Below are 9,970 nucleotides of genomic sequence, written 5' to 3'. Positions count from 1 at the left end.
GACCTCTCTAAAGGCCATATTTTTCATGGGATCTGTATGAAAGTTGGTCTGAATGTTCATCTTGATGATATCTAGGTCAGATTCGAAACTGGGTCACATGCGGTCAAAAACTAGGTCAGTAGGTCTAAAAATAGAAAAACCTTGTGACCTCTCTAGAGGCCATATTTTTCAATGGATCTTCATGAAAATTGGTCAGAATGTTCACCTTGATGATATCTAGGGCGAGTTCGAAAGTGGGTCACGTGCCCTCAAAAACTAGGTCAGTAGGTCAAATAATAGAGAAACCTTGTGACCTCTCTAGAGGCCATATTTTTCATGGGATCTGTATGAAAGTTGGTCTGAATGTTCATCTTGATGATATCTAGGTCAAGTTCGAAAGTGGGTCACGTGCCATCAAAAACTAGGTCAGTAGGTCAAATAATAGAAAAACTTTGTGACCTCTCTAAAGGCCATATTTTTCATGGGATCTGTATGAAAGTTGGTCTGAATGTTCATCTTGATGATATCTAGGTCAAGTTCGAAACAGGGTCATGTGCGGTCAAAAGCTAGGTCAGTAGGTCTAAAAATAGAAAAACCTTGTGACCTCTCTAGAGGCCATACTTGTGAATGGATCTCCATAAAAATTGGTCAGAATGTTCACCTTGATGATATCTAGGTCAAGTTTGAAACTGGGTCACGTGCCATAAAAAACTAGGTCAGTAGGGCAAATAATAAAAAAACCTTGTGACCTCTCTAGAGGCCATACTTTTCATGGGATCTGTATGAAAGTTGGTCTGAATGTTCATCTTGATGATATCTAGGTCAAGTTAGAAACTGGGTCAACTGCGGTCAAAAACTAGGTCAGTAGGTCTAAAATTATTAAAATTTTTTGACCTCTCTAGAGGCCATATTTTTCAATGGATCTTCATGAAAATTGATCTGATTGTTCACCTTGATGATATCTAGGTTAGTTTCGAAACTGGGTCACGTGTGGTCAAAAACTAGGCCAGTAGGTATAAAAATAGAAAAGCCTTGTGACCTCTGTAGAGGCCATATTTTTCATGAGATCTTCATGAAAATTAGTGAGAATGTTCTCCTTGATGATATCTAGGTAAATTTCAAAACAGGGTCACGTACCTTCGAAAACTAGGTCAATAGGTCAAATAATAGAAAAACCTTGTGACTTCTCTAGAGACCATATTTTTCAATGGATCTTCATCATGAAAATTGGTCAGAATTTTTATCTTGATAATATCTAGGTCAAGTTCAAAACTGGGTCACATGAGCTCAAAAACTAGGTCACTATGTCAAATAATAGAAAAAACGACGTCATACTCAAAACTGGGTCATGTGGGAAGAGGTGAGCGATTCAGGACCATCATGGTCCTCTTGTTCAAAGGAAACTGCTTGGATGCACATAGGGGCTGCCAAATCTAAAAATAGAAAAATCATTTAATGACATCTGCTGTTAACCCTTACCCTGCTAAATTTCTATAATGAACTTGTCCATCTTCCAATTTGGACTGTACCATTAACTATTAAAAGGGTTGCTTACCAAATAGATACTGATTAAATAACAGTGCAGACCATGATCAGACTGCATGGATGTGCAGGCTTATCTTGGTCACATAAGCAGAATTAATCATGTCCAGCATGATAAGGATTAAACTGCTGGTCTGATTTCAAAGTAATTTCACACAAATTGTCCTTATGTATACCTCTGTCAAGATTGTTCAAATTATTATGATTTGTCAAAACACATGGCAGCCATGGGCCATATACACACAATTTTACTGTTCATATATCAATGATAACTGCCTCGGTAACCTAGTGGTAGAGCGTCCGCTTCAAGTTTGAGAGGTCATGGGTTTGATCCCCAGCTGCGTCAAACCAAAGATGTTAAAAAATGTTACTAGTAGCTTCCTCGCTTGGTGCTCAGCATAAAGAGGATAGGGCATTGTGCTCACTGCTACAAGCAGACACTGTCATTTATATGACTGAAATTTCTACAGCCATAAAAGAAAACGAACTTCTCTTCATAGAAGACTCTAATCACACCCTTATTCATGTGATACGCAGACCGTATTCATCTCTTTCTGTAAATTGATATATGTTGGTATTTGAACATGTTTTTGTCATATTTATTAAACTTACTTATCATTTTTTAGATATATCAATATTCTTGCTAAATATACTGAGCGAAACTTTGCTTTAAAACTGTGAACAGCGTCATTTAGCATAAATGCTTTGTCTACATTTCACCCAGCATAGCACAATCAGCAAAGTGAAACGAATAGACACTCTCGTCCAATCAGGCAGAGTGTTGCATAAATCGTTCATTTTGATAAATTATCTATAATGCATTATTGAGTATATTCATTCAAAGATCTTCCATAGGGAAGTAGATATAATAATTCATTAAAAATCACTCTAGAAATAGAAAAGCATTTTAGTTCATATTAGTATCATTTTGTATTTTTACTATCAAGCCTCAAATATACATTACACTATTGCTTCATGAAATTACCCATTTGTCACCAGATGTTGTTAAAGCAGCTAATTGCACATACTTCGATTTACGTGATTTGTCGTTGTGAATTAATCAATTATTTTATCAGCATAATGTTTCTTGTTTTGATATCTTACTTGCATTTTATGAAATCGAACCCCACGTGAAAAAGTTTTTGTTTTTTTTACTACATTTTCTTCACATACATGAAGAAGGCAAAGCTTGCTCATTAATAATACATTTTGTGGTCACCATTTCCAAATAATATTTTCATTTTCTTGCAAACTCTGTATAACGTTTATTATGTTTTTATTTAAGAATTGCAGTTGCAGTTGATCAACTTGCTTGGGTCTAAAACTTCTATGATACTATGAAATACCTTGCAAACTGTGTATTTAAAACTAGTATGAAGGAATATTTGAAAATGCAAATAGATATCACTCAATACAGTAAGATTTCGTGTTTTAAAATCCACATTTACCCTAGTTCTTTTAGTTCATGCTTTGTGTGCAAATGAACAGTACCCGGTACCTTTGCAAAAATAACTTGCATTGTACACACCTATGCTAGGGACAGGAAAAAAAGCGGTCAAAACTGGGCTATATTTGGAGCTGCTATTGATGAATGACTAAACATATCACTATTTTCCTTCAAGATGGGTACACATTTTAAGTCATCTTTATATCTAACTAATTAACAAGTACTACAATTAAATAACTAATCAAAGAAATAAAGACAATGAACTTCACAATATTTTATTACCTCCCTTCATTATATGTACCATATATTTTATATCGAAATTACCTCCCTTTTATCACTTAAGCTTTCTCAGATTGCATTTTAATCTGTCAGTATGTTGACCTTTATTTTCCGAAAAGTAAATAATGTATATCTTTTAATCCAAAATAAGGCAAAAAAACATATACTATTAGTGAAGAGTACCATAAAAACATTTATCACACATGAATGCAAGATATACACAAAAATAATGTTGAGCCTTGTTGCCACTGTTCAAAATATTAAAACAAGTCCCTGTGACCTTAACCTTTGACCCAGTGACCCTAAAATAATTAGGGTCATATACACTTTAAGACCAAGACACCTATGATGTTTCAAGGTCCTAGGAGAAATACATGTCCAAATATTGAGTAAACGAAAAGGTTAACATTATTCCATCCATCGGCCCATCTGCCCATCCATCAGCCTGCATGGACCTAATCTAAAAGCCAGATTTTTCTTTGAAAACGCAGATAAAATAACATGTTATAAAACTCATTGTATTGCTATTATTCAGTAAATGAGACTTATGGCAAAAAATGAATAAAACAGTTTAATAATGTATTATTAAGTAAAGACTTGATGAACATACGATTATGTTTTAACATAAGATGCAAACATATATTATATATTTACCCAACATAAATAATCAAAAAACTAAATAATAATTCAGATTACAAAAGCTGCTTAAAAAATTTTCTCAATAAAAACTGACTCACTGGATTATTTACAGTGCAGAAAAATAAAATTAACAGTTACTGTACATAAAGCAAACAGTATTGTACAACATAAATATGAAAAGTTATAAACAAGAGCTCATAGAACACAAAATGCATTCTGTAATTGCACAAGAATCAGAAATTATTTGGTCACTGTACACAAAAGTTCTACTGTTCTGGGTCACTGTGACCTTGACCTTTTGACATCAAAATCAATAGAGGTCATCTGGTGGTCATGATTAACCTCCCTAATAACTTTCACAATACTAGGCCCAAGCATTCTCAATTTATCGACCAGAAACAGTTTAACTATTCTGGGTTACTATGACCTTGACCTCTGGCCTAAAAAGCAATATGGATTATCTGCTGGTCATAACCAACCTCCCTGTCAATTTTCATGACCCTAGGCCCAGATGTTCTTGCATTATAATCTGAGAACCGTTTAACTGTTCTGGGTCACTGTGACCTAGACCTTTGACCTACTGAACTCAAAATCAATAGGGGGCATTTGCTGATCATGATCAATTTCCCTATCAAGTTTTGTGATCCTAGGTCCAAGCATACTCAAGTTGATGTGAAGAAACAATTTAACTTTTCTGGTCACTGTGACATTGACCTTTAATCTAGTGACCTCAGAAGCAATACTAAGGGCTCATTTGCTGCCCATGACTAGCCCCCTCTCCCCCCTATCAACTTTCATGATCCTAGTCCCAAGCATTGTTATCATCCTGACACCGTTTAATTGTTCCAGGTCACTGTGACCTTTGACCTACTGATCTCAAAATCAATAGGGGTCATGTTACTTATGATCAACCTCCATATCAACTTTCATGATCCTAACCCAAGCTTTCTTGAGTTATAATCCGGAAACAGATTGGTCTACTGACAGACCTCTGCAAAACAATATACCCCTCCTTCGATTGGGGCATGATATTCAGCTGTATTTACAGTGTTTACAATTCCAGTATTGTTTAAAGTTTTATTGATCTGAATATTATACTGTAATTCCCAATATTTTATCAATTACCTGCATTATATTGTAACTCAAATAACCTTCAAAATATTTATAAGATATAGAAGTTTATGTTTGCAATAATACCAGATCAAATATTAAGTATAATACAAATACTCTCTCTTGTAGAAACTCTCATAGAAACAGTTATATCATCTTGGCAGTATTATAACTTAAAATGTTGTCAATCTGATTTTAGTAAAGCTTTAGATGTGTTGGGAACTTTTTCACTGACAATATCTTTTTTAAAAACTTGATTCTAACTCTTCAGGATTTTCCTCAAAAATGTGTGTTGTGAAAGTAACTAGATGTGTGTCCATAGGACACAGGTGCCCCCCACCTCCTGCCACTGTAACATGGTTTTATGACATAGGTTAAATACTAGTAATTTTTAAGATATTTGCAACACAAACTTTTAAGAACCTTACGTGTATTTTTCGCTTAGTTAGCTATAACTCTGGCCTAGCCGAGTAAAATCCTAAAGAGAACACTTCACATGCTATAAAACAATCCTCTAATGTTTTATGATTCTAGGTCAAGTACATTTTAACATACATGTTTCACAAACTTTTTTTTTTAGTAAGTCTGGATAAGAAGTCTGGTCTTGTGTAATGAAAAAACTTAAAAAACAAAATAAGTCAGGGGCCATAACTCCTACATGACTGAATGAATCCAGACACAAAACCCCAGGTGCACAACTGCACATGCTGACCAACATTCCTGTAAACTTTGGTGACTCTTGGTCAAATACGTTTGGAGCTACGCATGACACAACATTAAAATGAACAATTTTTTACTAAGTCAGGGGCCATAACTCCTACGCAACTAAATGAATCCAGATGCGAAACCCCAGGTGCACAACTACACTTGCTGAACAACATTCCTGTAAAGTTTAGTAACTCTAAGTCAAATACTTTTGGAGCTAGGCGCAACACAACAATAAAATTACCAATTTTTACAGAGTCAGAGGCCATAACTTAAACAAGACTGAATGAATCCGGACGCGAAACCCTAGGTGCACAACTACACATGCTGACAAACATTCCTGTACAGTTTTGTGACTCTACGTCAAATACTTTTGGAGCTAGGCGCTACACAACATTCTCGGAATGACAGACGGAAGGACGGATGGACAAGAGCAAATCTATATACCCCCACCACTCATAGGGAAAAAAAAACACCTCAGTATTTCTCAACAAAGCTTTAAGCAGTTTGATTCTGACTGACAAAATTATCAATAGCTATTAAATGAAAATGTCGAACTTCAATTTTACTTAATATTTTATTCATCTAAAATTATTATGCCTCTTTTAATGCATTCTGGCTTTAAGGGTTTAATTACATTTATTTAACAAAATAAAATAATTACTCTATGTAATATAACTGTTTGTCCCTTAAATAAATCACAGACACATAATATTAAACTTCAAAAGTCTAGCAAAAGGTTACTCTTCAAATCAGATTTATCATATTTTAACATTTCTATTAACGTAACTGGTACATAAATAGTTGCTTCTTACATGCAGGCCATAATGGAAACAAGAGATCGCAGAGTGATCTTGGCGCCCACCAATGTGCCATTTTTGAGTGTTCCAAATTTCAAGACTTACTGACTATCTCAAGGTCAAATTTCATTTCTGTACACAACACTGTGCATGTGGTCCAAATTCGAAAGCTGTAGCTTGAGAAATGTGAAAGTAGGTCACTAGGTCAATGTCAAGGTCAAAGTTTGTTTCGGTACACAATCCTATGCATGTGGTCTAAATTTGAAGCCTGTAGCTACAGAAATGTGAAAGTAGGTCACTATGTCAATCTTAAGGTCAAAGTTCATTTCGGTACACAAAACTATGCAAGTGGTCTAAATTTGAAGGCTGTAGCTTGAGAAATGTAAAAGTAGGTCACTAGGTCAAAATCAAGGTCAAATTCTATTTCGGAATACAAAACTATGCATGTTGTCCAAATTTGAAGCCTGTACCTTAAAAATGTGAAAGTAGGTCACTAGGTCAATGTAAAGGTCAAAGTTCATTTCGGTATACAAAACTATGCATGTGGTCCAAATTTGAAGGCTATAGCTTGAGAAATGTAAAAGTAGGTCACTAGGTCAAAATCAAGGTCAAATTTTATTTCGGAATACAAAACTATGCATGTGGTCCAAATTTGAAGCCTGTACCTTAAAAATGTGAAAGTAGGTCACTAGGTCAATGTAAAGGTCAAAGTTCATTTCGGTACACAAAACTATGCAAGTGGTCCAAATTTGAAGACTGTAGCTTGAGAAATGTAAAAGTAGGTCACTAGGTCAAAATCATGGTCAAATTTTATTTCGGAATACAAAACTATGCATGTGGTCCAAATTTGAAGCCTGTATCTTAAAAATGTGAAAATAGGTCACTAGGTCAATGTGAAGGTCAAGGTTTTTTCGGTACACAAAACTATGCATGTGGTCCAAATTTGAAGGCTGTAGCTTGAGAAATGTGAAAGTAGGTCACTAGGTCAAAATCAATGTCAAATTTCATTTTGAAGCACGGAACTATGCATATGGTCCAAATTTGAGCCTGTACCTTCAAAAATGTGAAAGTAGGTCACTAGGTCAAAATCAAGGTCAAAGTTTTTTCCAGTGCACAAAACTATGCATGTGGTCCAAATTTGAAGGCTGTAGCTTGAGAAATGTGAAAGTAGGTCACTAGGTCAAAACCAAGGTCAAATCATGTCAAGGTTCATCTTGCCACTGAAAAATATACATGTGGTCCAAATTTGAAGGTTGTAGCTACAGAAATGTGAAAGTAGGTCACTAGGTCAAAATCAAGGTCAACTCATGTCAAGGGTCATCTTGCCACTCAAAAATATACATGTGGTCCAAATTTGAATGTTGTAGTTATTGACAAGAACATTTTAAAAGCTTTTCCCTATATGTCTATATGAACCATGTGACCCCTGGGGCGGGGCCATTTTTGACCCTAGGGCGATAATTTGAACAAACTTGGTAGAGAACCACTAGATGATGCTACATTACAAGTATCAAAGCCTTCGGCTTTGTGGTTTGGACAAGAAGATTTTCAAAGTTTTTCCTTATATAAGTCTATGTAAATCATATGACCCTCAGGGCGGGGCCATATTTGACCCTAGGGGTATAATATGAATAATCTTAGTTGAAGACCACTAGATGATGTCACATACAAAATATCAAAGCCCTAGGCCCTGTGGTTTTGGACAAGGGGTTATTCAAAGTTTTTCCCTATATAAGTCATTATAAACTATGTGACCCCCAGGGCGGGGCCATATTTGACCCCAGAGAAATAATTTGTACCATCTTGGTAGAGGACCACTAGATGATGCTTCAAACCTAATATCAAAGCCCTAGGCTCTGTGGTTTTGGATAAGAAGGTTTTCAAAGTTTTTCCCTATATAAATCTATGTAAAATAGAGAAATAAACAAAGGGCCATAACTCACTCATAAATTGTTGAACCAGTCTGATTTTCAGGGGGACACAACTAGGGTACCAATACATCATTCTGACAAAGTTTGGTCAAAATCCCCCCAGTAGTTTCTGAGGAGATGCGATAACGAGAAATTGTTAACGGACGGACGGAAGGACGGACGGACGGACGGAATGACGGACGGACGGACCACGGACGCAGAGTGATTTAAATAGCCCACCATCTGATGATGGTGGGCTAATAAAAGATGATTTACAATATATGTATACAGTCTTGTCATAAACATATTCTGTACAGATGATAATACATAGAAAAGTCAACATTATGTCATGTATGGGTCCATCTCAGTTTACAACTGGTGCATGGTTGTCTCACAATTTTAAAGATACATCAAGCAGCACTGTTGGGGTAAATTCCATTTCACATGACAACACACTTGTAAGCACTTCTGGAAATACAAAAGTAAAACTTTATTATTTAATGAGAATAAAACATGGCATTTTTTACATTTGCAAATATCTTTAAAAACTATTATCAATACTTTCTATATCTTAACCCTTAGCCTGCTGGCGGCAAGTGATTCTGCCTTTGCGACCAGTGCAGACCAAGATCAGCCTGCACATCCATGCAGTCTGATCATGGTCTGCACTGTTCGCTATTCAGTCAGTAAATTTTTAGTAAACACCCCTTCAAATGATAAATGGTACTGCCCATATTGGAAGATGGACCAGTCCATTATAGAAATTTAGCATGGTAAGGGTTAAATAAAGCAAATGCATATAACTGTTTCTACTTCTTATTACTCCCACTTATTGTGTGCAGATACAAATGCAGGTGGTAAATGAGCTTGGATATCTATTATGTAAGTATGATAGCAGAACTATAGATGTGTCAAGCACACACACATTAAAGAGCCCTTTAAACAAGGACATACATCCAGTCAAAATAGTCTGTTAATATAAGTGTCTAACTTCCCTGAAACTTTCAAATCACTGTAGTGTACATTTAAATAACATATATGAAATAGAAACAAATAAAAGCTTCTTTCAGTGTGGTAATAAATTTTATACCAAATACAGTCTTAAATGTTACTATAAAGTTAATAACAATTTCTATAAGTGCAGAGAATTAAGTGTGTGTCTGTTGTGCATATTAACATAAATATAACAAAGAATATGATACAGTCCAACCTGTCTTAGCAGTCATCTGAATCAAGCAACTACTTGCCTTTTATTATTATGCAGCAAGTCAGGTAACTCTACAAATTGACATTTTGTGTAATTGCAACTTGTCTTAGGAATCACCTGTCAGACTGTGTTGCCACTTGGCCTATAGATTTATTATATACTAAGATTCACAAAATGACAAGTTATATAACAGGGCTGTCTAAAAAATTGCATATTCTTGAACATTCACTGTACATATTCAGTAAAACAGTGAAAACAATAAACAGATAAATCTGATGATAATTAGCTATGATCTCTACTATAACCTTAAACAATGACCTACAACCTCTGATTAGTATATGATGTCATAATA

Source organism: Mercenaria mercenaria, chromosome 16 (assembly GCF_021730395.1).
Source record: "Mercenaria mercenaria strain notata chromosome 16, MADL_Memer_1, whole genome shotgun sequence".
Taxonomy (NCBI): domain Eukaryota; kingdom Metazoa; phylum Mollusca; class Bivalvia; order Venerida; family Veneridae; genus Mercenaria; species Mercenaria mercenaria.
This window is presented reverse-complemented; position numbering follows the sequence as displayed.